Source organism: Cibotium barometz, chromosome 15, assembly GCF_041138505.1.
Source record: "Cibotium barometz isolate CiBa-2024 chromosome 15, ASM4113850v1, whole genome shotgun sequence".
NCBI classification, from domain to species: Eukaryota; Viridiplantae; Streptophyta; class Polypodiopsida; order Cyatheales; family Cibotiaceae; genus Cibotium; species Cibotium barometz.
In genome coordinates this window covers 41,311,075-41,337,662 of record NC_141060.1, presented here as the reverse complement: position 1 = coordinate 41,337,662, position 26,588 = coordinate 41,311,075, and the positions used below count along the sequence as shown (strand labels likewise).

The 26,588-nt window shown below is 38.5% G+C and overlaps 1 pseudogene across 1 annotated transcript; it reads left to right on the top strand.

Annotated features, from left to right (window-relative positions):
- Window positions 1-23,700: 23,700 nt before the first annotated feature.
- On the top strand, window positions 23,701-25,658 carry LOC147631311 (3-ketoacyl-CoA synthase 11 pseudogene; annotated as a pseudogene). Its single transcript, XR_015267561.1, has one exon. The product of XR_015267561.1 is annotated as a 3-ketoacyl-CoA synthase 11 pseudogene (transcript).
- Window positions 25,659-26,588: the final 930 nt, after the last annotated feature.

Sequence of the window (26,588 nt, the reverse complement as noted above, 5' to 3'; positions counted from 1 at the left end):
ACTAACTGAACTGATCTGATCGAACCCGTAAGTCCCATAGTCAGATCAAGGAAAAGATTGCACTTGGATCATAAAGACCAACGCTTTTTTCCTCATTGAGAGGCACAGCCTTGATTCTTTTCCATAGAACAATTTTTATCCGGGATTTACTTCATCTATCGTACCATAACAGAATTGAGTCTCAATTTAGGGATCCATCAGTCCAGCCTAACCCCATCTAGTCCCGTGGGTTAGCCAACCGCCCAACCACTGTAGTGATGGGATCCAATTACGAATTTGGTTAGGTTTTGCCCCGGGTGCTTGAGTGGACACGTGGTGAGCGTTCTGGTTGCCAATGATACCATAGGTACACCGATGAAGGAATGATTAGAATTAAGGATTCAACCAGAGAGTTTAAGGATTATGATCAGTGACTCTATAATTTCATTAAATGATTGTTTTAAAGATAGCTGATTCTGTAAAAAAGGTATTTTAATATTGGGTGTGTAAGTGGTGTGACTAATTTTAAGTTTGCATGAATACCTGCCTAGCGGGCCTCGGAACTCTTTTCCCTGGTACCCGGGGCAAAACCTAACCAAATTCTTAATTCGATCCCATCACTACAGTGGTTGGACGGTTGCCTAACCCACGGGACAAGCTGGACTGATGGATTCCTAAATTGAGACTCAATTCTGTTATGGTATGATAGATGATGTAAATCCCGAACAAAAATTATTCTATGGAAAAGAATCCATTGTTGTGCCTCTAAATGAGGAAAAAAGCGTTGGTCTCTATGATCCTAGTGCAATCTTTTCCTTGATCTAACTATGGGACTTACGGGTTTGGTCGGATCACTTCAGTTAGTTCAGGCTTTTGACTACGTTAGAGAAAAATTATATTGGAGGAATCGCCCGTGCTTTTCGGGCAAGGGAAGTTTTTCCGGGCTCGATTTTGAAAGAACCGATGGATTAGTCTCTTGTCCAGATATCCATGGGGGAGGCCTCGAGTGAGGGACCCTACCCCGCGCAAGAAGTGCTACTTCTGTTGCAAAAATCCCTGAATTCGTTGCGCGGTGGGGGACAGGGATCTCATAGCTGGTACCAGAGCAAATTGGTTAATGTGGATCAACCGAGAAGCCAAAACTGTCAAAATTTTATGAGGTAGCAGTAAAAGGTTGTAATTGTGTGATGAAATTCATACAAATTGATCTTCAGACTGAAATTCATAAATTATTAATTAGGTCTTCAAATGGAAGTACCGCAATTGCATGGAATCCCTGACTTGCTTGAGGCCTAAACATGATGGTATTTACCTTATAATTCCAAGGACCGTGACTACCCGTATATACTGAGGGTATAATGGCAGCTCTTTACTATATACGAGTAAATCTAAGACTTGAAATTATAAGCATAAATGCTATCCAGATGATGAATTCAAATGTGGTTGATATGATTTTTAGATTCTGGTTAAGAACTAATGAGTTGATTTGGATTCTGATTGAAAAACGATGATTCCTAAATTTTGGTTGAAATGTAATAGGCTGAGCAAAACCACAATGAGGATGAATGGGATGAGTCCTTGTGATGATGTTCATAACTGGAATGACGTTAATGACTTCAGCAAATCACTATGAGATTAGTGGATTGTGTTGATTACTACTGTTAACACTTGACCCAGTGGATCAAGTTAAGGGATATCAAATTAAAAATCTGTATAATTGAAAATTCCCATGGAGGACTATTCAGATAGAAATTTAGGTCTAATTGACCATTATTGTTGTGTGATAAGGATTTGAATGAAATGATAAGGAATCTTTATCCCAGGATTCTGTTGGGTTCACAAGTCTACCCCAGAATCTTAAGGGAAAGAGTTCTCCTCTAATTTTGCGAGATGAGAACATCTCGCATCTTTTAAGTGGGGTAGGATGTAAGATTATGTCCTCCGGCTTTTGAGGTGTGTAGGTGTAAGAACCTTCCCTTCTGATCTTATAATTATTCCCCTCTCTGAAATAAAAGAAAGATCATGTTTTACCCTGTTTTGGCCTAGAGAGAGAAAATGTCTAGAGGGAGGTAATTCAAAATTGAGATATTTTTGGATATAAAAATCCTCCTAGTGTCTAAAAGGGTTTCCCTTGAAACAAAAATTCAAAAAGAACTTTCCAATGTGCAATTGGAATTAATTGAACATAGGTAAAAAGAACCTTAGCCTAAGTGTCCAGATTTTCAGAAATTTTTGAATTATGCTCCAATTAAGGTTCCTATGGACCAATAAGATTAATCCAAATGTAGGGATGAGATAAATTTAAGAATAAAAGAAAATCCCCCAAAAATGAGTAAATACTCACATAAGATGAAGAGTTGACTAAGGATAAGGTTTATTCGTTAAAAAAGAAGAGACATTTAGAGGAAATGATACATTTTTGACACCTCAGTGTGGGGATATTCCCTCATGAAGGAGGCACCTATTTCACATGTGTGGAAGAGTTTTAAACTCATAAATAATGAGATATTTTTATCTCTCCTCTCTCTTGTTTCAACTAGATCCAAAAAGTAAGCTAAACTGACCCAAAAATGGTCAAAAATGGACCAGATTGATCTGAAAAATTCTAGAATCAGTTTGCTTGGTTAGAGGCTCATTGTTTCCTATAAATAGAAGCCTCCCCCTTTGTAAAAGGTTAATAGTGTTTATACACTGTTACTTTACTCCTTCCCAGAGCCAAATACATTGAATTCACTTGATAATTCAATTGTTTTTGTCTAAATCCTCTCCAAAAGAACTGGTGGCCACTCTTGATCCAAACAAGAGTAGAACCCTGAATCCCTCAAGCCAAAGGAAAGCTCACAAAACTCCATGTAATCTAAAAATTCTACTTTTTAAATTCTACTCTATGGTTTTTTGATTTCTTTCTTTTTTTAGTTGATTAAAGTGAATCGTGATGTTATGCCTTGATGAAAAGGCCACCCCCTTCTCTTCCTTAAGAATTTAGCCTTTCTTTATCCTAAAATGAGTAACAAATAAATTGATTTAAACTTTTCTTATTGTTTACTCTTTAGAAAGTGAAAATTGAGTAGATTAGAGTACTTTACTTCAAATTGGGATTAATTTTAAATTGATATTAGAATGTAAAAATTGAGAAATAGTCAGCCATACAAAGGAGGTTATGATAAAATTTTCTTGAAATTTGTGGAAAATAAAGTTTATTTTTATGTTATTCTAAAAGAGTAATTTTCACCGTTTGTGCATTCTAAAAGAAATATTTTTATTTACTCCATGTACATATTCACCTATGAATATGCATGGATATCATTGATATCAATTATTGAAATTGATTTCTATGCATAGAAAGATGCATATTATTGGAAATCTTTTTATTATAAAAGTGTTATTTTCATTGAATTTAATTTATATGCATAGAAAGATGCATAATGGAAATTTTTATTATAAAAGTATTTTTTCCATTAAAACTAATTTTATGCATAGAAAGATGCATAAAAGATTTATTTTTATTTTAAAAGTGTTAATCTCATTAAACTTGATTTTATGCATAGAAAGATGCATAAATAATTTATTTTTAATTCAAAAGTTTCATTCTCATTAAAATTGATTTATGCATAGAAAGATGCATAAAAGATTTATTTTTATTTCAAAAGTGTGATTCTCATTAAAACATATTTTATGCATAGAAAGATGCATAAAAGATTTATTTTTAATTCAAAAGTGTCATGCTCATTAAAATTGATTTATGCATAGAAAGATGTATAAAAGATTTATTTTTATTTCAAAAGTGTTATTCTCATTAAAATTGATTCATGCATAGAAAGATGCATAAAAGATTTATTTTTATTTCAAAAGTGTCATTCTCATTAAAATAGATTTTTTTGCATAAAAGAAGCATAAAAGATTTATTTTTATTTCAAAAGTGTTATTCTCATTAAAATTGATTTATGCATAGAAAAATACATAAAAGATCTATTTTTATTCTCATTAAAATTGATTTATGCATAGAAAGATGCATAAAAGATTTATTTTTATTTCAAAAGTGTATTTTCATTGAAATTGATTTTATGCATAGAAAGATGCATAAAGGATTTATTTTTATTTCAAAAGTGTTATTTTCATTAAAATTGATTTTATGCATAGAAAGATGAATAAAAGATTTATTTTATTTCAAAAGTGTCATTCTCATTTAAATTGATTTATGCATAGAAAGATGCATAAAATATTTATTTTTATTCCAAAAGTGTTATTCTCATTAAAATTGATTTTATGCATAGAAAGATGCATAAAATATTTTTTTAATTCAAAAGTGTTATTCTCATGAAAATTGATATTATGCATAGAAAGATGCATAAAAGATTTATTTTTATTTCAAAAGTGTCATCCTCATTAAAATTGATTTTATGCATAGAAAGATGCATAAAAGATTTATTTTTAATTCAAAAGTGTCATTCTCATTAAAATTGATTTATGCATAGAAAGATGCATAAAAGATTTATTTTTATTTCAAAAGTGTTATTCTCATTAAAATTGATTTATGCATAAAAGATTTTTTTTTTATTCTCATTAAAATTGATTTATGCATAGAAAGATGCATAAAAGATTTATTTTTATTTCAAAAGTGTCATTTTCATTAAAATTGATTTTATGCATAGAAAGATGCATAAAGGATTTATTTTTATTTCAAAAGTGTTATTTTCATTAAAATTGATTTTATGCATAGAAAGACGCATAAAGGATTTATTTTTATTTCAAAAATGTCATTCTCATTAAAACCCTCTTACACACAGATAGCTTGGAAAGCTAATCTACAATGTAAGTTGTTGCTCTATTGCATTCTATTAGCAATTGCAAGATTCTCATCTTTACTATATTTAGGGCTCACTAGTATGCATGATAAAATAAAAGAGATGTTTTCTCTACCTTTTTACTCATTTCATAGTATTTCTTGATTAAGATGTTAGAATTTTTCTGTTCATAGCATGGTGTATTATGTGGTATTAAGGTTCCTAAAGTAGTATGGATACTTTTTTATTTATGTATGTGTATATCATCTTGTTGTTTTGGTGTAGATTCTCAACATCACTAATCCAAAACCTAGTGATGATTGGTGGTCCCAGAGTATGGGCACTTAAATGGGGAGCAGATAGCTATGCTACTTTGGAGAAATTAAATCTATCTACCCTCTATGATGTTCCCCACCATTGAGTCAAAAATCTATTGGTTGTCTTTGCTAGAAGCCAACAAGGCCACAAAGACCATGTTCAACCTTGCTCGTTGGGGGACCATACTTATAGATAGTAAGTTGCCATCTTCTTTTGCATTTTGCTCATTATATAAATCCTTTGCTTATGCCTTCTTTAAATTGTATGTTTGACATGTCTCCTACTACACACTATACAACTATGTTTTGGTTTTGTACTTGGATTCGATGAGAAGCAATGCTAGAAAAAATATATTAAAAATCCTAATATGGGACTGACCATTGTGGTGGCAGACAAAAGATTAAGCATAAGATTATGGTGGGTTAAATCACACCAAGAAAGGCATTGCTAGAGAGAGAGAGAGAGAGAGAGAGAGAGAGTATCACACTCAACAATACTCTATTTCATATGTTGTATGAACCATACAAATGAGAGCTTCTAATATAGATAACCTCAAGCTCAAATATCCATACATGTGTCCACTCTTATCCATCCACACACTCAAGATAATATCTAGCACCTCTAGGGTGCATTCACATACTCAAGCCCAAGATTCACTCTCTCACATTTTACATTGCACATTTTAACACCCCTCCTCAATGTAAACTTGGGTGTCTGCATACTATATTTCCAACCAAATTACCATTAAATTCTCACCCCCGACAATTTGGCATTGCCACTCTCAACACTCCCCCTCAATGATAAATTGGAGTGTAAACCAACTGTAGCTAGCTATATCTACCTTGCCCATGCATGTGTAACTATATAGCTCATGTGCATGAACCAAGTCCATTTAAGCATAAAGCTTGGGTGGACCTACCCTCATTTTTGTACATGAATGTCCACGATGATGACCCAAACCCATGTATGTATCTTGTACACACTAATTTACGACACTTGTTGCCGACTAGACAATGCTAGATCACATCATATCTAAAACCCACTAGATACCACCTTGAGCATTGCAATGCTCGACTAGAGCACCCACTTGTAATAAGCTGTAATGCTTTCACATCTATCCCAAACTCATTGAGATTAGCACATGCATACATTTATTGTTTTGAGCTCCCTTGTAGCTCAAGTATGGTTACCCTCATAAACATGGGTGGAAAATATAAAATCTTTTGGCCAAATCCGAGAAGCGAACCTATGTGCATGATCACAGTTTTAAATGTGTGCAAGCTCATGAAACCAAGGTGTGTGAAGCTACCCTCAACTTCAATAAGAGTCAAATCTTATTAAAAAACATCTTTTCTTTTCTCTACAAAATGAACGTGGCTTCCCAATTTGCAATTTTGTGCTAGCACCTGCATATACAACTGGCTCATTTACTACATGCTCGAACAGATCTGGGACTTGCCACCTCTACTTTTGTAGGTCATCTTCTTCTTGATCACTCTGAGGATGCCATAGCTGGAGCTCAACCATGGCAACAAGATTCCATGGTAATCTTAACATATGGGATGCCATGACCTCTGCCATCGTTTAGCTATTTTGCCTATCTATAGCATTTGCCACAGCCCTATCTTGTAGCTCTCATGAAAACCCTATTGCCATAGCTAAACACCTCACAACTCCATCACTTTCTTCTACTTGTAGCTCACAACTAATCTTTCTTTTTTTGCTTACTCTTAAGGAGCTCTTTTAATGTGCCATACACCATAGCAAAGCTTCTGTACACTTCTACTGCTATCTTCTACTCTTCATCTTGAGTGTCATGCCCTTCCTTGCACTCCTCTGAGCTCTGTGAACACCTTCACCAAAGCTTGCTTCTTGTGGCCTACATGATGCTGTCCCTTTGATTTTTTTCTCTACTGCTTTAATTTGATAAGTTGATCTATCAACTGTCAACATAGCCACTGCACCTCTCTTACCTTGCCAACTTTTGTGCAATCACAACTCTTTGCCACCACAACCTGCTGATTTGGATTCACTTGCCATCTCTCCCAGCTACCTAGAGTAGCTCATGCTTTAGCAGCTTGACCTCTCTCAAGCTCTTCTCTATTTCTTATAGCACCTTCTTGTTGTCACTGCATCAATATTCCCATCACAGCCATAATTTGTATGCTCCAAGTGATTTCTCCACACTTCTATAAACTCTTACTTGAGGTTGACACAACCATCTATATGGTTGTAATGAGCTCCCAAGCGATCTCCTCTCTTTGCCTTATCCATTTACCCTCCCTCTTGAGTTTTACATAGCCATTATCATGACTACCTTGAGCTCCCAAATTGACTCCATAACCTTGCATGCTCTCCTCTTTGCATGTTGAACCTTCAAGGGTGCTTCTTCACAAGTTTCTCTCAAGAAACCAAGGTGTATAAGCATTGTGAGAGCTTGAAGACTTCCACCAAGTTTCTCATCTTCTTGAGCAACATCACAAGTGCATTCTCTTCTTGATGCACACATGGACTCCAAATTGAGCCAACAAACTTGCTTGTCCTCACACAAACAAGCATGCAACTCATATCTTTGCAGAATTACAAGGTACCAAGGGATTCACGCATCTTAAAATAGCCACCCTTTTCCAAATTTTCATGAGGCAGAACTCACAAAACCAACATACATTGCTTAATCTTCTTATTGGCAGCTTCTTTGGTGATGATAACTCCATTTACACCCTCCTTGATGTATAAACCTCCACTTGAACTTCAATGGCAACTTCAAAATCTTCAAATGGTTGAAAATCCTCAACTCTAATCTCCATGAGCAACTTCATAAACTCTCTCTAATGCAATCTTAATGATAATAGAGTGTGCTTAAATTTTCTCATAAGAAAATGCAAAAAATATAACATATGCTTAATCAACAAACCACAATCTAATGTACATATTATTAAACCATGATTAAGACCCCATCCTAGCTCTGACACCATATTAAAAATCCTAATAAGGGATTGACCATGGTGGTAGAAAAAGATTAAGCATAAGATTAAGGTGGGTTAAACCACACCAAGAAAGCCATTGCTAGAGAGAGAGAGAGAAAGAGAGAGAGAGAGAGAGAGAGAGTAACACACTCAACAATACTCTATGAATATGTTATATGAACCATACAAATGAGAGGCTTCTAATATGTTATATGAACCATACAAATGAGAGGCTTCTAATATAGATAGCCTCAAGCCCAAATATCGATACATGTGTCCACCTATGTGGCACTCTTATCCATCCACACTCAAGATAATATCTAGCACCTATGTGGCACTCTTATCCATCCACACTCAAGATAATATCTAGCACCTCTAGGGTATAGTGCGTTCACATACTCAAGCCCAAGAATCACTCTCACACATTTTACATTGCACATTTCAATAAAATATTGCATAGAGAATTGGTTGTGCTTAAAGATTTTGTGGATGTTCTTGGTGGTGTTGTGGTCTCAAAAGATTACTCCTTGTTTGACCGCTATGAAAAGGTGAAGGTTGAGAAAAGGAAATACTTGTTTCCACTAGAGGCCCATGGAGAGTCAAAGGAAAAAAGGGGTGATGAGTCAAGTCTATTAAGAAGCTTGACTTGACCTAGATGACAGATCAAAGAGTGGTCTATTAGGTAGCAACTTATGTGGATATTTATTTTGGAAAGTGAAGCATAAAATCTTACCATCTTCTTTCATTACCAAAAATTGGTGCAATGGGTATGCCTTGTATATATATGTAGGCTTTTTGTTCATTTAAGAGAAAAGGGTCAAATACCCACTATCCAATAAGAGCAAAGAAGTGGTGGTTGTTGGTGATTACCAAACAAGGCCACTAGTATGTTTTCCCTCACCTATTCATGAATGCTCAAAGTGGGAATTGGAAAACTATCCATGGTGGATAGATCTAGAGAAGGGTCAGGTATTGGAGAGAGATAAGGAGATTCATACACAAGTTATGCGAGACTAGCCCAAGGTAGTTGAGAGGGTAGTTGAGAGGGAAAAGACTACATGAGGGAGAGGTATGAAAACTCACTTGTCTTTTGCACATTTGTTATTTAATAAACTTTACATGTGTCTATGGACTCAATATTTGTGGTTCTAAGGTGGTGGTGGCCGATGTGGAGAGTAGCAGACAGAGACGGTCACACTGATGATGATGACACTAAGGTGTCAAAGGATACAGCATCCCTACATGGTAAGTGCCATCTCTGGCTCTTTTCTAATTTTCTTATTTGAAATATTTATTGTGGATTACTACGACAATGAAGGGAGTGTTGTCGATATAGTGGGAAGGTACTTTTTGCAAAGAGAACAACCAATTACATGTATCAGCCACACTATGCACTTAGGATGTTTGTCTTGGTGATGAGCCTAAGTGTCTTGCTATTGGTTGAGACTACATTGCTATTGGGAGGGATTTCTCAAGTGGGACAAAAAATCCAACATACATAAAGATTCATGAGCATATGTTGAGGGTTCTCGAATTTATTGTTCAGTTGTGGATATGTTATAAGTATAAATCAAACACACACACACACACACACACACACATGTTGAAATATACAAGTGAATAGGGTGTGTGCGGGAACAAGCCCTTGGTTAGAGGCTATAAAAGAGAATGTGTAAATGTGAAAGAACCTGTGAAAAGGTGAGAAGAATCTACTGGGAGAGAATGAAGGGTAGCAAGAGAAGATTTAGGAAGTGTGGAGATATTCTAGGAGATATTCTGGGAAAAGTGAAGAGGTGGAGAGAATCAGGGAAAAGAGGTGGAGTGAATCATGGAGAAATCAGTGGGATTAGATGCTTGGATGTAAACTCAATAAATTGAGGCATTGCCCTAATGAGAATTTGTTGATTTTTGAGTATCCATGCCTACATTAATCTATTTGTTAATTACCCATAATTACGTCTTAATTATTTGCTAATCACTTTGGTAATGATGTTGATTCTAGTGTTTGATCCACCATAGCTCATCACATTCCTCTAATTTCAACATGGTATCAGAGCCATGCCTAGAATCCATCGGGTTTATGAGCCCATTATCTAATTAATCAAGATTAGTAGATAATTAAAAATTAATCAAATTTTTAGTTATTTTTCAACTAGCCTCTGTACCCCCAGCCAGTGGAGGAGCTCCCTCTCCTTGCACACATAAAATTAGCCCAAACCCTTCTAGCCATAGATAGCCAACTCATTGCTACTCCAGCCAGTCAAATCAGAAGTGCAAACCACCAACCGGATGAAGAGAAATCGTGTTTTTATCAAGCTCCGTTTTTTTGCAGCAGCAGCAAATTAGTAATTTCCACTTCATCAAATCAAATATGTCTAATTCCTCTTAGCCTCAGGGGTTTTCAAGCATGCTCTACAAGCTGGTGAAGACAGAATTTAATTTCATCAAGTCTACAGTGAGATCCAAGCTCTTTATCAAATCTGCAGGTGACTTTGGTAAAACAGAGATTACGCTTTCAATATTTGGTCAAATCTTGTGTTTATTGGCTTAATCCTCTACTAGACTCATTGCTATTGATGGCTTTGAAAGCATTTGAGCTCATTTGAAGTCTAAGGCACCAGATCTGGACTCCCCGCATACTCTGTTTTTTGCACACAAAACAGTGGATTAATTTGCTAATCAGTGATTAATCAGTGCTAATCAATGTATTTTGGTGCAATTGAGGGTTCAAATTAACCATTAGGTATCTGATATACAGATCCCTATAACTTCAGATTGCAATTCGGAGTTGGTTTGATACTCCAACCATTCCGTACAAATTGGTTACCCTTGATTTAATGTAATTTCTAGGAAAATTGTGCTGATAAATTTGTGATAATCATCATTTTGCATTTAAGCCCTTGGTTAATGCATGTAAATCTCACTCAAAATCAAGATTATTCACAGCCAGAGTTGCATTTGGGAATGTGCATAAGAATGAATGCTATACGCATTATGTATTGGGCACATTACATCAGTGTAAATATGGGATCAGACACTGCCCTTGTCCAAATTAAGGGAAGAGGTAAGACCTCCCGCATAAATTTGGGTTTGCATTGCATAATGACACAAGATAAACATCAAAAAGCCTAAAAGAACTGTCAGCAAAACATTGAAACATGTTGCTCACATGGAGCAAAAAGACCTGATGAACAAGCTCATGGCCCCAGCCATGAAAGAAGAAGAATATCTCTTTCCAAGAAGAGGATCCACACCGAGAAGAAGATCTAAAGGAAGAATTGAAGGAAGACATTGACACGAGAAGAGAAGCTGCCCCAAGAAGACTGAAAGAAGACATGGACTCATGGAGAGAAGCTGCCACGACAAGAAGACTGAAGAAAGATGTGAGGCTCCAAAGAGTGAGGAGCCATGTGAAAATCTCTGAGAGAGAGAGAGAGAGAGAGAGACCCCACAACCCAATGTAACCTGCCCCAACAAAGTAAAACCACCTCTGAGCCACTGATGATGTAGGCCACGTGGTAGATAGATGTATGTGTGAGCACTTTAGTCAAGGTCGCGGGCACTTATAGTAGCCTTGGACACATAGAGAGAGAGAGTGTCAAGGACTATGGAGTTTAGGGACTTGAGGCACTGGTCGCGGGCTATCAAGTAAGAGAGAAACTTGGTATAGGGTCCAGGTGTGCTAGAGAGTATTCACTTGAGGGGAGGTGTTGAAATATACAAGTGAATAGGGTGTGTGCGAGAACAAGCCCTTGGTTAGAGGCTGTAAAAGAGAATGTGTAAATGTGAGAAGAATCTACTGGGAGAGAATAAAGGGTAGCAAGAGAAGATTTAGGAAGTGTGGATGTACTCTTTTCCTAGTCTAGTATAAACTTTTGTCTTGAGTCTTGTGTGTCTGCCATGTGGCATCTTATTTGTCCCACATATCAGCGTGGCTACTATCTCTTGTACTACACACCTATATATTGTGGGTGTCACATCATAAGAAGTATCCAGCTTGTGTCTTGTCTACACTTGTCTCAAGGTAACTCTTTGTCCTTCAATCTTGTTCTTATTTCATATCTAGTCTTCTAGTTTCTAGCTCTTGCTTCCATATTTCTACATGGTATCAGAGCCAGGTTTCCTTGCTCCTAGAGATTGAGGAGAGGGAGGCCAAAAAGAGAAGCCATGCCCTCTCTCTCTTTCTCTAAGTGCAAGAGAGTATGCTCTCTTTCCTCTTGAGGACCTCTACTACCTACTTGGAGAAGCGACATCTTGAAGAGGAGGCATCTCCATCTTCTGCCCGTCTTCTCCACGATTGCTGCTATTCAGGCCGTCACCTTTAGCTGCTACCATTCCTGTTCAAGCTGTCTCTACTGCTGAAGATTTGCACGTCACTTCTGCCCCCTACAGCCACTCTTCTCAGAACAGAAATCTGCCACCATTATCTTGCTCAGTTTTGCTCTTATTCTCAGCCACCACTTAGCCTCGCAAGCCTGAACTTCTTACTGCACGCTGTTATTCGTGGAGAGAGAGCTAGAGCAGCAGCTGACCAGCATCTATTTGCTACCGACTTGCTGCTGCAACAGCTCGACAAATTTTTGCCGTTTTTTTTTGGAGCCGCCTCAGCTTTGGGCGTTCATCGTACTACCCTGATGCTTTCCTTTTGCTGCCTTCTTCATCGACTCAAGGGGCTGTCTCTACCTGGGATTTATTGCGCTCGAAGAGTTTACAAGGTACTGTGCATTGTCTCCTTCAGTTTGCTGGCCAGTACTTTTGCAATTTGGATCTATTCTTTCATTCATTTCTGCAATCTTGTAAGGGAATAGACACTGCCCTTGCATCTTAGCAAGAGGTAAGACCTTCCCACATGGCCTCTTCTACTCATTCTCTCATGTCTATCAACAAATTCAATGGGTCCAACTTTCATACTTGGCAAATCAAAATCAAGTGCCATCTTATGAAAGAAGGTCTTTGGGACGTTGTTCACCATGCTGCTCCTGAAGATTCTGACATTGAGCAAGTTATCACTTACATTCCCACTACCGAGAATGACAAAGCCTATGCTATCATCTTGCTCGGTCTTGGAGATGATTACATTCATCACATCTCCGACATACATTCTGCTTCTCAAGCATGGATCACTTTGGATACCCTTTTTGGACCCCACTCTAAAAACTCTAAGAATGCACTTATGATCTCATTCTTTGATCTACATATGCAGGAGGGAGCTACTATTATAGCCTCTCATGTCAATTATCTTCGCAGTCTTATGGTTCAGCTTGCATCAGTGAAGTCCCCCATCTCCGAAGATATTGCTATTGCTGTGCTTCTCAAGAGCTTACCTGACACCTATGCTACTCTTGTCACTACCTTCAAGTATCACAATAAACCTACTCTTGAAGGTATCATCAATGCTCTCCAAGAAGAGGAAAGAACTCAACAACAAAAGGTAACCGACACTGCATTTTTAGCAAAGAAAGGAAGTTCTAAAGTAAGAAAGCCTTGCACCCATTGTGGCAAAACTAATCATATGGAGAAGGACTGCTTCAAGGCTCATCCATGCACCATTGTGGTCGTGATAATCACCGGGAGAAGGACTGCTACTCTAAACCCTCTACATCAGCCCCTGCATCTACCTCAGCCCATGTTGCTGCAGCATCTCCATCAGCAAATCTTGATGTTCAATCCTCATATGATGAAAAGTGGGCTTTCTGATTACTTCATCTTTCTTGTCTACCACTTTGACCACCGATGATGTAGGTCAAGGGGTTCTAGTGTCTTACTCATTCTGCTTTTGGATCTCTCTCTTGTCCCTACCCAAGAGATAGAGATTGCCCTTGAGGAGAGGATGTCTTCAAGGTCCATCTGTTTGTCTATCTTCTGTCTATCTAGTCTTGTCTGTCTGTCTATTTGGCTATCAATCTGACTATGTCTTGTTTTAGATCCATCTTGTCCCTACCCTTGTGGACCCATATGAGGATATCACTTGAGGAGGGGTGTCTCAGGATCTTTTCTATCTTGTCTTTCAGTCTTGCTCTTGTCTTGTCTGTCTTTCAGTCTTGTCTTTTGTCTTCCTCCTAGTGTCCACTTAAGGAGGGTGTTGGAAATAATAGGTGCACTCTTTTCCTAGTCTAGTATAAACTTTTGTCTTGAGTCTTGTGTGTCTACTATGTGGCATCTTATTTGTCCCACATATCAGCGTGGCTACTATCTCTTGTACTACACACCTATATATTGTGGGTGTCACATCATAAGAAGTATCCAGCTTGTGTCTTGTCTACACTCGTCTCAAGGTAACTCTTTGTCCTTCAATCTTGTTCTTATTTCATTTCTAGTCTTCTAGTTTCTAGCTCTTGCTTCCATATTTCTATTGTGGAGATATTCTGGGAGATATTCTAGGAAAAGTGAAGAGGTGGAGAGAATCAGGGAAAAGAGGTGGAGTGAATCATGGAAAAATCAGTGGGATTAGATGCTTGGATGTAAACTCTATAAATTGAGGCATTGCTGAGAATTTGCTGGTTTTTGAGTATCCATGCCTACATTAATCTATTTGTTAATTACCCACTAATTATATCTTAATTATTTGCTAATCACTTTGTTAATGATGTTGATTCTAGTGTTTAATCCACCATAGCTCATCACATTCCTCTAATTTCAACAACACATGCATCCACATATGTATTCTCTTAACTACAAATATGCATCCACATACATATTCTCTTAATTATAAACACACACATATGCATTCACTTACTTTTTACTAATACTTCCCAAATTTAATCAATAACACACTACTATAATCCTTCCCTCTCATATACCTGCACACACATACTATTACAAATGCTATCACATTTTCTCTCTCTCTCTCTCTCTCTCTCTCTCTCTCTCTCACACACACACACACACACACACACACCCACTTCCCATCATCCTTCATCCAACACATCATATTCCATCTCATCACATCTATCCACATTTATCATTATCACATCTCATCCATTCGCATCTACCCATGTCCACATCTCATCACATTACATTCATTCACATCTCATCCATTCATATCTACCCCGATCTACATCACATCCATTTCACATCACATCTTATCCATTCACATCACATCACATCACATCCATTTCACATCACATCTCCTCCATTCACATCTATCCCGATTCACATCACATCCATTTCACATCACATCTCATCCATTTACATCACATCACATCTTATCACATCCACATCCACATCCATTTACATCACATCACATCTTATCACATCCACATCCACATCCATTTACATCACATCACATCCTATCACATCCACATCCACATCCACATACACACTCACATACACAGTTCTCATTTTGGTAAATCTCTTATTAGGGATGTGAAAGATTTAGGATCGGATTCACATAACCACCTTATATTTTGGGTCTATTCACATAAGGGTGACTTCCTAATAATAAACAAATCCAAACCTACTGCATGTGGGATCTACTCGCCTCACTTGGTATTCATTCTTGTTGAGCCGGCTATGGTTGTTTGTGGTTTATGACTCTGTGTATGGCAAGCGCGCTGGTGAGGAGCTTTCATGGTAACGACTGGCAGCTTCATAGGGCTCTACCTATATAAACTTGGGCAAGGTGAGTGCTTATACACTCCCTTAGCCCATGTCTTGGGGTTCTTTCATATTGTCTCTTGTGCTTGTATCAGCCCGGAGTTCTTCCTCTCATGTAACTCATATGGATTTACCTCTGATATACTAGTGATAGACTATTGAGTCCCATGATGGCTGTCTTTGCTTTGTACAAAATTATGGGTTAATGACTAGGTTGAAACCCATATTGTGCTATGTCCATATTGCGTATGCTTCAGATTTCTTATGGAAATTTTGACTTATGACCCCTATACACACATCGAGGATACAGAGCTGTGCAATCTATTGACAATGATATAAGAGCATGCATTCTTGGGTGCATCTCGGTTGCTTTCTGAATTTTTGCAGGAGATCTCCGATTATGATACTGACACGACTACTAATTGTTTGAACCATATGTGTATAGTTATGATATTTCTAAGGAATATATGTTGAGATACCCGAGTGTTTATACCTTGATAAGTTTAAACATATAAATTCAATATTTTCTAGCTTTTGCTGATATGATAGGAGATATCTGCTGGGTTATTTGGAATTACTCAGAAGCTAACTATCTTTCATACTTAAAAAAGGAAACAGTGATTGATCTCTTTATAGGAATTATCTTTCACACTTATAATGATTGATCCGTTTACTTTGGGATGATACTATGGCTACATACCTTAGACATATCAAGGGAGTTGATCCCATCACTGCATAAATCATAAGCTATTTTGGGTGACATCTATAACACGTGGTAGATCCTATGACACCTACAAGACACACATGGGCTAACTCTTTGTTTGTCTGTTTGGATGGATGCAGGTAACAAACAGGATCTATTCTCTCAAAATATCTTTGGGTTTATGTTCTATGCCAAATGTTTTCAAATAATGGAGTCACTGGCTCCACTTAGTTGTAACGTGATTATTGTATACAAATCTGTTGTTATATAATCATGTTTAAACATTTTTATTAGTCAAGTTGAATAAGGTTCTTGGAATTTTCTGACTGCTAAGGAAGAAGACTAAAAACACACACACACACATACGATTAATTAATACTCTCTCTCTCTCTCTCTCTCTCTCTCTCTCTCTCTCTCTCTCTTACACACACACACAAGACACACTTTCTCCTCCTTTGTAAGAAGCCATGATGATACATAGAGAAGTATCAATATGGATTATAGGTTTTCCAAGGAGCAAAGTTCCCTTTTTTCCTATTAATTTTTTTGCTCTAAATCATTAAAATTAATGCCTAATTGTTTACTTTCTATGATTTTACTTCTAACCACCATGAATTTTTTTTCTTTCTAACTCCAAATTATAAAACTTTGTTGATATCAATAACATTATAGATTTTTGTTGACACATGTCTTCCCAATACTACTATTCTTGGTGATAGTAGGTATAGTGACTCTACCTCTAACGTTGATGCACGGGGCTTCCCTACTTAATGCATCTAATTTGTCGTCTTACAAACACTTTTCTATAAGTAAATATTTATTTTTTTCTCATGAACAATGTATCTCTAAAATGATATAGTGTTCATCTTCTTTTCCTTTATCTTAGTAACCTTATGTGGCTTCTCGGGGGTTGTATTTTTTGTTTTCACTTCAACACACACACATACATGCCACTAATGGGTTGTATTTTTGTTTTCACTTTAACACATACTTGCACATGAAACCCATAACTTTTTGTTACATGGGTGCCTACCATGCAACTAAATTGAGAGCAAAAGAAAATATACATTATGAATCAAACCACTTCTTCACAACCAAGGCTCAATGAGATGCAAACAATTTAACAACAAATAATGACACCCATGCATTTCTTTGATGTGGTTCAAGATACTCAAAAGATTTATTTTGAGTACACTTTTGGAATATTGGACACCAAAATCTGAGGCATAAGCCTAGTCATGACGGCATAAGCCACCCTTTTACATGTATGGGCCACCCTTGCATGTGGACTTCTTTTAAAGTGTTAACTTATGTTTCCACTAACCCTCATACGATAATGCCACCATCATCTTTGTGGTTTAAATATCCAAAACATGTGAAACTCCAGTAAAAATCTTGGAAATAGATACTGATGTCAAAGAGGGGGGAAAGATGATTCAATGAAGCTCTCAACACTCTTTTGAATGGCATTACTAAATATGACACCCACCCCCCTAACCTATCTAGTGAAAATCTTGGGGAGACAGATAGTAATGTCAAAGAGAGGGAGGAAGATGATTCAATGGAGCTCTCAATGCTCCTTTTAATGGCATTAATAAATATGACACCCACCCCGCTAATCTATCTCCTTTGAATTTATATATTTTGTGTTACAGTTTGCATAAATCATGAATAGAGGGTGTTCAAGTCTTGTCCATAAATGTATTTATCAAAATTTTCAAGAACATAACTAAAACAACATGCACATGTATAGCTTAGACTCAGCCTTAGAGATAGCTTATCCTTTTCAAAAGTCAATTTTCTTCTTTTACAATAATTGGAACTGACATGGGTGAGTGGGGAAATGAATGAAAGAGGCATTGCACTGATGACTTGGATGTAGGGGGGGTAGGTGGAGACTCTTATTGGTGGTGAGAATGGAGTCAAATTCCCTTCACCAAATTTAAGTGGGTGGTTATAAGCCCCTTTGAAATTGGCATTTTGTGGATCAATTTTGAGGCCTCTCTAGAAGCATTTTTTAACTCTTTTAGCCACTAAAATTCAAGGCATTGATGATGGTGGGTTTTGCAAACCCATGGTATTGCTTTTGTGATGTTATTTTTACTTCTCTTACGATAGTAGTTCTAGAAGCTACCAAAAAATATACAAGAAGTACATACTTATATTTTTAGAATAGAATTTGTTTAACTCTTGCACTATATTTCTCATGTTCAAAATCAAAACTTATAGCTTGTTATTTTTAACCCTTTATTTGATGCTTTGGTACATGGATTAAGTAGAAAATAGGAGCACCATTCTTTATATGTGCGATCTACACAATCAAATAGGTTTCATTCAAACAAGTGTTTTTTATGAATTTCCAAATAATAGAAATCCAAATGGTAAATCACTACTAATTCTACCTCTTATTCATAAGTTCCAAGGTTATATACTGACATTATAAGTTACATCATGTGCTTTCATAAATAGCTTTTCAATATCATGGGTCTTTGTTCCACAAAATAGACTTTTCTATCACTTCCTTAATGACCACAACTACCACCTCATCAATAAGTCACAAAATGTTTGACTCATTTGTAACCCCTAAAATAATCTTTTTTTTTCTCCCCTTCCTTGCATGATGATGACTAGACTAACTAATGACTTAAGATTTATCTATTACTTACCCTTACAATCATAGCACATGCACACACTGACACACGTACACACACATACACATATGCACATGCACTCGCATGCATGCATGCACGTGCACACACACACACACACACACACACACACACACACACACACACACACGAAACTCAAATGGTGCCTAGTATGCAACATACATTATGAATTAGATCACTTCATAACCCAAGCCCAACAACATGTAGAAGTGGTTGGTTAGGTGCTTGGAAGCATGCCTTCAATGTTGGGCAATTGATATTCTTCTCATAGAGGGAGGGTTTCTCCCTATCACATAATAAACAACTAAAAGAGCAATGCATTTCTTTGGTGTGGTTCAAGATACCCACAAAGTTAGTTGAGTACAATATTGGACATTAAAATCATAAGCCTTATGATGACTTGGCATGATGAGTCATTCTTTACCTACGTGGCCACCTTTTATATGTGAAGTCCTTTCGGAGTGATGACTTGTGTTTCCACCAACCTCATGTGATAATGCCACTATCCTCTTTGTGGATTGGTCATCCAAAACATGTGAAGCTCCGCTAGTTAGAATCTTGTGAAATAGATAGTAATGTCAAAGAGGGAAAAAAAAGTAGATTCAATGGAGCTCTTAACACTCTTTTTGAATGTTGTTAAGGCATTAATAAATAGGACACCACCCACCCCTTTAACCTCTCTCCTTTTAAAATGTTGTAGGGCATTACTAAATAGTACAACACCATCCCTTTGACCTATCTTCTTTGAATTAATTATAGGGTCCTTTCATACATTTTGTGTTCCCATTTGCACAAATAATGTATGGAGGGTGTTCAAGCCTTGTCTATAAACCTATGTATCAAAATATCAAAGAATACACCTAAAATAGTGATGGGTCAAAGATTATGTGGCTCCCTCTGGTTATGACCTTAGTAGGGTATTAGAGTAATGAAGATGACTAATCAAAGTAAATCTTATGCTTTTCCATGTTTCCCTCGTTAATTTCAAAGAGTTATAATTTACTAGCTTAACACCATAAAAAATCAAAGTGCTATACTAAATTTATGGTCCACCTTCATTTTGGCTATTGGCTATTTTGGAGTTAGTTGGTGTGAACACCCCCTATGGGTGTGAGCATCCCTTATTAAAGTCTAGGTTAGAAGATAAGGCTTAATGCCTATAAAAGCATGTACTTGGTAGGTTCTGTAATTATAAGAGTATCATTTGAGTTGTGCAACGTAAGGCTTGATGCCTATAAAAACATGTGCTTGGGAGGTTCTTTAATTATAAGAGTATCATAAGAGTTGTGCAACATATTTCTGTTGTGCTTGCTATCACATCTCTCTCTCTCTCTCTCTCTCTCTCTCTCTCTCCACACACACACACACACACCCACACTCACACACTCACCATGGATATCCTCTAGGCTTGATCCTTCATCCCTCTCTTTGCACATGCTCCATCCTTGCACCATGGACTTCTACATGGTATTAGAGCCACCTTAGTCACCTTTGTCTATGTTTCACATATGTCTTTTTCACCAGAGCTTCCACCATCATCACTATGCTATACTGCATTTTCCTTCTCCATATGTCTTTTTCACCAGAGCTTCCACCATCATCACTATGCTATACTGCATTTTCCTTCTCCATATGAAGCTCTGCTTTTTATCAGCCTATGCTACATTTTCTTTTGTAAAGCTATGTGTTGCAATGTGCACCTCTTTATGAGATGCCTACCACATAGTTCGTAACCATGTCTCATCGTTTCTACACACCATAGGGCAGCTTATAGAGCAAAAAACACACCATCAAAGGGTGGCCTAATCTACATCATCCAGTCCTAAATGCAAGGCTAGGGGGGGTGTTCTCCTAGAAACAATTAGATAATGCATCATCAAGGTAGCCAATAGAAAAAAAACACAGCCCATCTTTCGTGTAACAAAATGACCTTCATGGTGGCCTATCAGCCTTAAACATAGTAGGGTAGTCCTCTAGGGAAGCAAAGTGCAAGTACATTACTTAAGCCTACAGCCGCTAAGCTAAGGGGGAGAAGGCCAATTTTTGTTCCACCTATGTGCCCTATAGCAAAACCCAACTCTAACAGTGGACTTGAAGCAAAATGTAGGTTTAACCAGCATGTAGAAGCATAAACATATATCTTATGATAAACCCCCCTTAGAAGGTATAATTGCCAAGACCAATATTTTACACCCAAGCATAGGTTTTGTTTTTAACGTGCATGGGGAATATTTTATTTATCATTTTATTTTTAACTTACTTATAATTTTTTGGACAACATTTTCTAAAGGTAGTTTCCCTCTTTAACCCAATTAATGTGTCGAGGGTACACATGTGCACATGTGTGCATGTGCACATAGGAGGGTCCTAATAAAATTAACCCTTATTATTTATCTAATTTTATTTTCTCAAGGTCTTCAACTTTCCTCATTAATTCGACACCTCGTTCTCTACATTTATACTTTCTCTCTAGAATATGCACCATAAAAAGCAATACCCCCTATTAATTTATCACATATGGTAAAAGGTATCTTACATTCTCCCCCACTTATAGAACTGAGATGTCCTTTCTTGTGAATTAGGGATAATCTTCATTAATTCTTCCTCTCTCTCTCTCTCCCACGTGGTTCAAATTCTAGGCTTGTAATAAGCAACCACCAATAAATTGGTTGCCCAATAGTTGAATGCAGTGCAAGTAGTGTGAAAAAACCCTTGGCCATGGCAGTGTATAGAGAAAGAAAGAACATGTTTGGTGTTAAGGAGAACACATTTAGTACACAATTAATGGTCTCCCACAACTTGGGCCACAACTTAGAGCCCTCCCTCCAAGGGGGAGCGGGCTTTATGGGGGCTTATTAAACCCCCAATGCAACCATTCTATCGAAATGAGACAAGGGGTAGTGGGGTTTTGGAAAACCCCGACCCCCATGTTGCCCCTGTGAAAAATGAGGGTAACAACAAAAAAATAGGGAGATTACCAAATGTTTTTCTTACATTCCAAAGCTCAGCCAATATAATCATATTCTCCTTGTAGATTACATACCTTTTGCAGTTTTCTTCCTTTGCTTGGCGATGTGGGACATGGGTATGGTTATTTTAGCCCTAAAATTACAACACCCCGAGTCCCACTTGGCAGGAGGGGGCTCTTACAATTATAGCTTAGAGATACCATATTCTTTTCAAGAATCATATTCCTAAACTAATTGGAAAAATGAGATGAGAGTAGCCGACCGCGAGTAGCCGGCTTCCACAAAGCTTCCACAAAGCTTCCACATGGCAAGAATTTGGAGGTTCTGGAAGGAGAGAAGGAGGTTTGGGTAGAATTTGAATTTGGAGTCTTAAAAGCCGTGCGCAGCACTGGTTGTTCACTAATATTACTTAATACGCATCCGAAGAAGTGTTCAGTCGCCTCATGCATAGTGAAAATTACAAAATAGGTGGGAGGCCTTGCTCGGTGAACTACTCGATGATAGGGTCCTATCACCCAATTACAAAATAGGTGGGAGGCCTTGCTCGGTGAACTACTCGATGATAGGTGGGAGGCCTTGCTCGGTGAACTACTCGATGATAGGGTGGAGACCCCTTGCTCGGTGAACTACTCGATGATAGGGTGGAGACCCCTAGCACCAAAGGAAAATTGAAGAAATTAGTCTTGCCTGAAGGTGCCTTGCATCTATATATATATATATATATATATATATATATATATATATAGAGAGAGAGAGAGAGAGAGAGAGAGAGAGAGAGAGAGAGAGAGAGAGAGAGAGAGAGGCGGGTACAAAAGAAACCGTTTCAAAACCATGCCCAAATAAGGTTGAAAAAACCTTCACTTTCTAATATTCCCAAAATCCATCCAAACTAATTAATTGATTGCTATTTTGTACAAATGTTAGGCCCCTATTATAAAAACCCAAAAGGATTTTTATTGCCTTTATTTTAAAAATTCATGGAGTATACGAACACGGTTGTAGTGGAGTGGTTAAAGCGGATGGAGTCCTAGCCGGTGGTGCGGGTTCGATTTGTGCTCTCGACGGTGTTGCGCGTCCATGTAACCGGAGTTGGGTGTGTGAGTACGGTGGTGCGGGTTCGATTTGTGCTCTCTACGGTGTTGTGCGTCCATGTAACCGGAGTTGGGTGTGTGAGTACGGTGGTGCGGGTTCGATTTGTGCTCTCTAGTGTATATAAAACCGGTGTTTCTTGCCAATTCTTTTTTAAAAATTCATGGATTATATATTTTAGTTATAAAACCGGCATGTTGGGGGAGTAGATAATAGATTGAGGAGTTGTATTTATTTTGATTGGTTGAAAAAGAAATTATGGAAGGGGGTGGGGATTCCGAGAAATGAATGATAAGACTGAAGAGGCAAAGAGATTTGGTGTGCATTAACTTGGATGGTGGTAGGTTGGGACGGCTTTATCGGAGTCAATTGTGTTGTCTGTCACCAAATTGATGTGGGTGGTTATTGACCGGCGTTTTGGTGGCCCTTTATTTATGAGCCCTCCCGAAAACAAGCAGTTTTGACTTTTTAAAATTAAAAGGGGGGGTGGGGTGGTTTTCGGAAAACCATGGTTTTGAAGAAACTATGTAGGTAGCAGTAAATACAAACGGTTGGGAGAGCGAAGGGGGTGGTGCTGTTTACAGCTTCCTAACATTTAATGTTGCCAACCTGGTCTTTATTATTGCCTGTGGCAGCCGTCTCTCTCTCCCATGCTGTGCCTGTGCGCCTCCTGCTGCTCATAAGCAAGCTGTGCTCGCAGTCACGCTTGCTCTCATCGAGGTGCTTCGACGTACCTTGCAAGTTACCCCTTAGCTTCTTCCACCTCCTGCTTCCGCACCCGCCATGGTGAAGGAGGAGTCCCTTCTCGCTACCGAGATCGTCCCCAATGGCTCGATGAGCTTCTCTGTAAGAGTTCGCCGCCGCCTCCCTGACTTCCTGCAGTCTGTCAACCTCAAGTATGTGAAGCTTGGCTACCATTACCTCATCAGCCATGCCATCTACCTCTTCACCATCCCTGCCTTGCTTGTGGCCTTCAGCGCAGAGGTGGGTACCCTCTCCCAGCAAGACCTGTGGCAGCTTTGGGAGCATTTTGAGTTCAACCTCTTTAGCATCGTGGCCTGCTCAGGGGCTGTTGTCTTCATAGCCACTCTCTACTTCATGTCCTGCCCTAGGCCTGTCTACCTTGTGGACTTCGCCTGCTTCAAGCCGTCTGATGAGCTCAAGGTAAGCAGAGGTGAATTCCTGCAGCATGCTAAGAACATAGGGAAATTCAATGATCAGAGCTTAGACTATATGAAGAAATTCATGGAGAGATCAGGGCTAGGTGAAGAGACCTACATGTCCAAGTCCGTGCTTGCCAACCCACCTTGCCCTAGCATGAAAGAAGGCAGAGCTGAGGCTGAAATGGTTATGTTTGGTGCCCTAGATGAGCTCTTTGAGAAGACTAAAGTGAGACCCAAAGATGTGGGCATTCTTGTAGTTAACTGCAGTTTGTTTAACCCAACTCCCTCTCTATCTGCCATGATTATCAACCATTATAAGATGAGGGGGAATATTCTGAGCTTTAACATAGGTGGTATGGGGTGTAGTGCTGGTATTATTTCTCTTGATCTCGCCAATGATATGCTGCAAGCTCATGGAGGGTCTTACGCCGTGGTTGTGAGCACTGAGAACATCACTATGAGCTGGTACATGGGGAACAGGAAGTCCATGCTTCTGCCAAACTGCTTGTTTAGGCTCGGTGCTGCTGCTGTGCTGCTCTCTAACAAAAGATCAGAGAGGAGAAGGGCTAAGTATCAGCTGACTGACATCGTGAGAACCCACAAAGGTGCTGACGATCGAAGCTTTAAATCCATCTACCAGGAGGAAGACGAAAACATGCAGAAAGGGTTGTCACTCTCTCCTGACCTTATTGAAGTTGCAGGTGATGCACTGAAGACCAACATCACCACACTGGGGCCCCTTGTGCTTCCTCTCTCTGAGCAATTACTGTTTCTGGCCACCTTGTTCTGCAAGAAGGTCCTCAACATGAAGGAAATGAAGCCATACATCCCTGATTTCAAGCTGGCCTTTGAGCACTTCTGCATCCATGCAGGGGGCAGACAAGTGCTGGATGAGTTGCAGAAGAATCTAGAACTGTCTGATAAGCACTTGGAGCCTTCCAGAATGACTCTCCACAGGTTTGGCAACACCTCTAGCAGCTCCATGTGGTATGAACTGGCCTACTTGGAGGCCAAGCAGAGGGTGAAAAGAGGAGACAGGGTTTGGCAAATTGCCTTTGGCTCTGGCTTCAAGTGCAATAGCGCAGTTTGGAAGGCCCTCAGAACTGTTAAGAAGCCCAAAATTAATCCTTGGTTAGACAGGATTGACAGCTACCCAGTGGAAACCCCGGACTTTCAGAAGATCTAGAACCTCTGGCTAAAGCTCCTCCTATGATTACCTGGAAAGCATTTTCAAAGTTTCTGGATGGAGTTTAAAGCTGAGTCTTGCTCGTTTAAGTTATGGATGGATGTTTGGTGTTTGTAAGGTTTATGTTAGGTTTAAGATAATATAGTAAGGTTTCTTTAAATTAAAGGATGTAAGGTAATATGAAACTTGCTGGACACACAATCCAGGTAATTAATTTTAAGTATCTCTTTTATGCCTTTTCACTGTTATACCAATATTCTCTAAATTTGCAAAGTCATTGGTGAACAATTCATTTTTTTGGATGTTTCAGTGAATGCCGTTTTGTATCTGCATGCAAGTGGGTCCTTCAACTTGAAAATTGAAAATGGCCTTGGGTGTCTGGACAAAAACTTTCTAGCTCCAAAAGAATTGGTTTAGTGAGTCTACATCTGTTAAAATTTTTTGCATGCATCTCAAGTGAGGTTGGCCAAGTCCATTTGAGGATTTATAAGCACCCTAGCTCCATTGTAAAAATCCATCTAATTCATTGTTGTTGTGTTGGTTTGAATTCTCTTTCTCTCTCTTACCTCTCTCTAGTGATTGTGTACCCTCTCTCTCTCTCTCTCTCTCTCTCTCTCTCTCTCTCTCCCCCTTTTCTTTGCCTGTGTTTTCTCTCATCCTCTCCCTTAGCGTTTTCTCACTAACGCAATATTGCTTCCGCATTGTCAACTATGACATGGTATCAGAGCCAAGGCATGTCAATGCTTAGGGGACCGGAGTGCGAGGAGAAGGCAGATCTTGGCTGTATTTCTCAGCCGACGATTGATTTGTTGCGTCTTCATCGCGAGAAGCATCCTTGGACCAGCGTTTTTGCTAAAAGAGGGGGGTTGATCGGATCTAGCAGCGTTTTCATTGGGAGAACCCCTTCAAATTTGCATTTTTCAGTTGGAGAAGTGTTGCTGACTTCCAGGGTGAAGTTGGACAAGATTTGGGTTGCGTTTTTTTTGGAGAGGTGGATCGGAATGGTGAAGGTCTTGTGTTCGAGCAAGGACGACCAATTGAATTGCGACAATTATGCGCATTGGAACTTGATCATGAGGTTATGGTGTAGTAGAAAAGGCATATGGGACAGTGTTGATGGCTTGGAGGAACGTCCCGAAGGGATAGCAATCGGTTCACACGTCTTC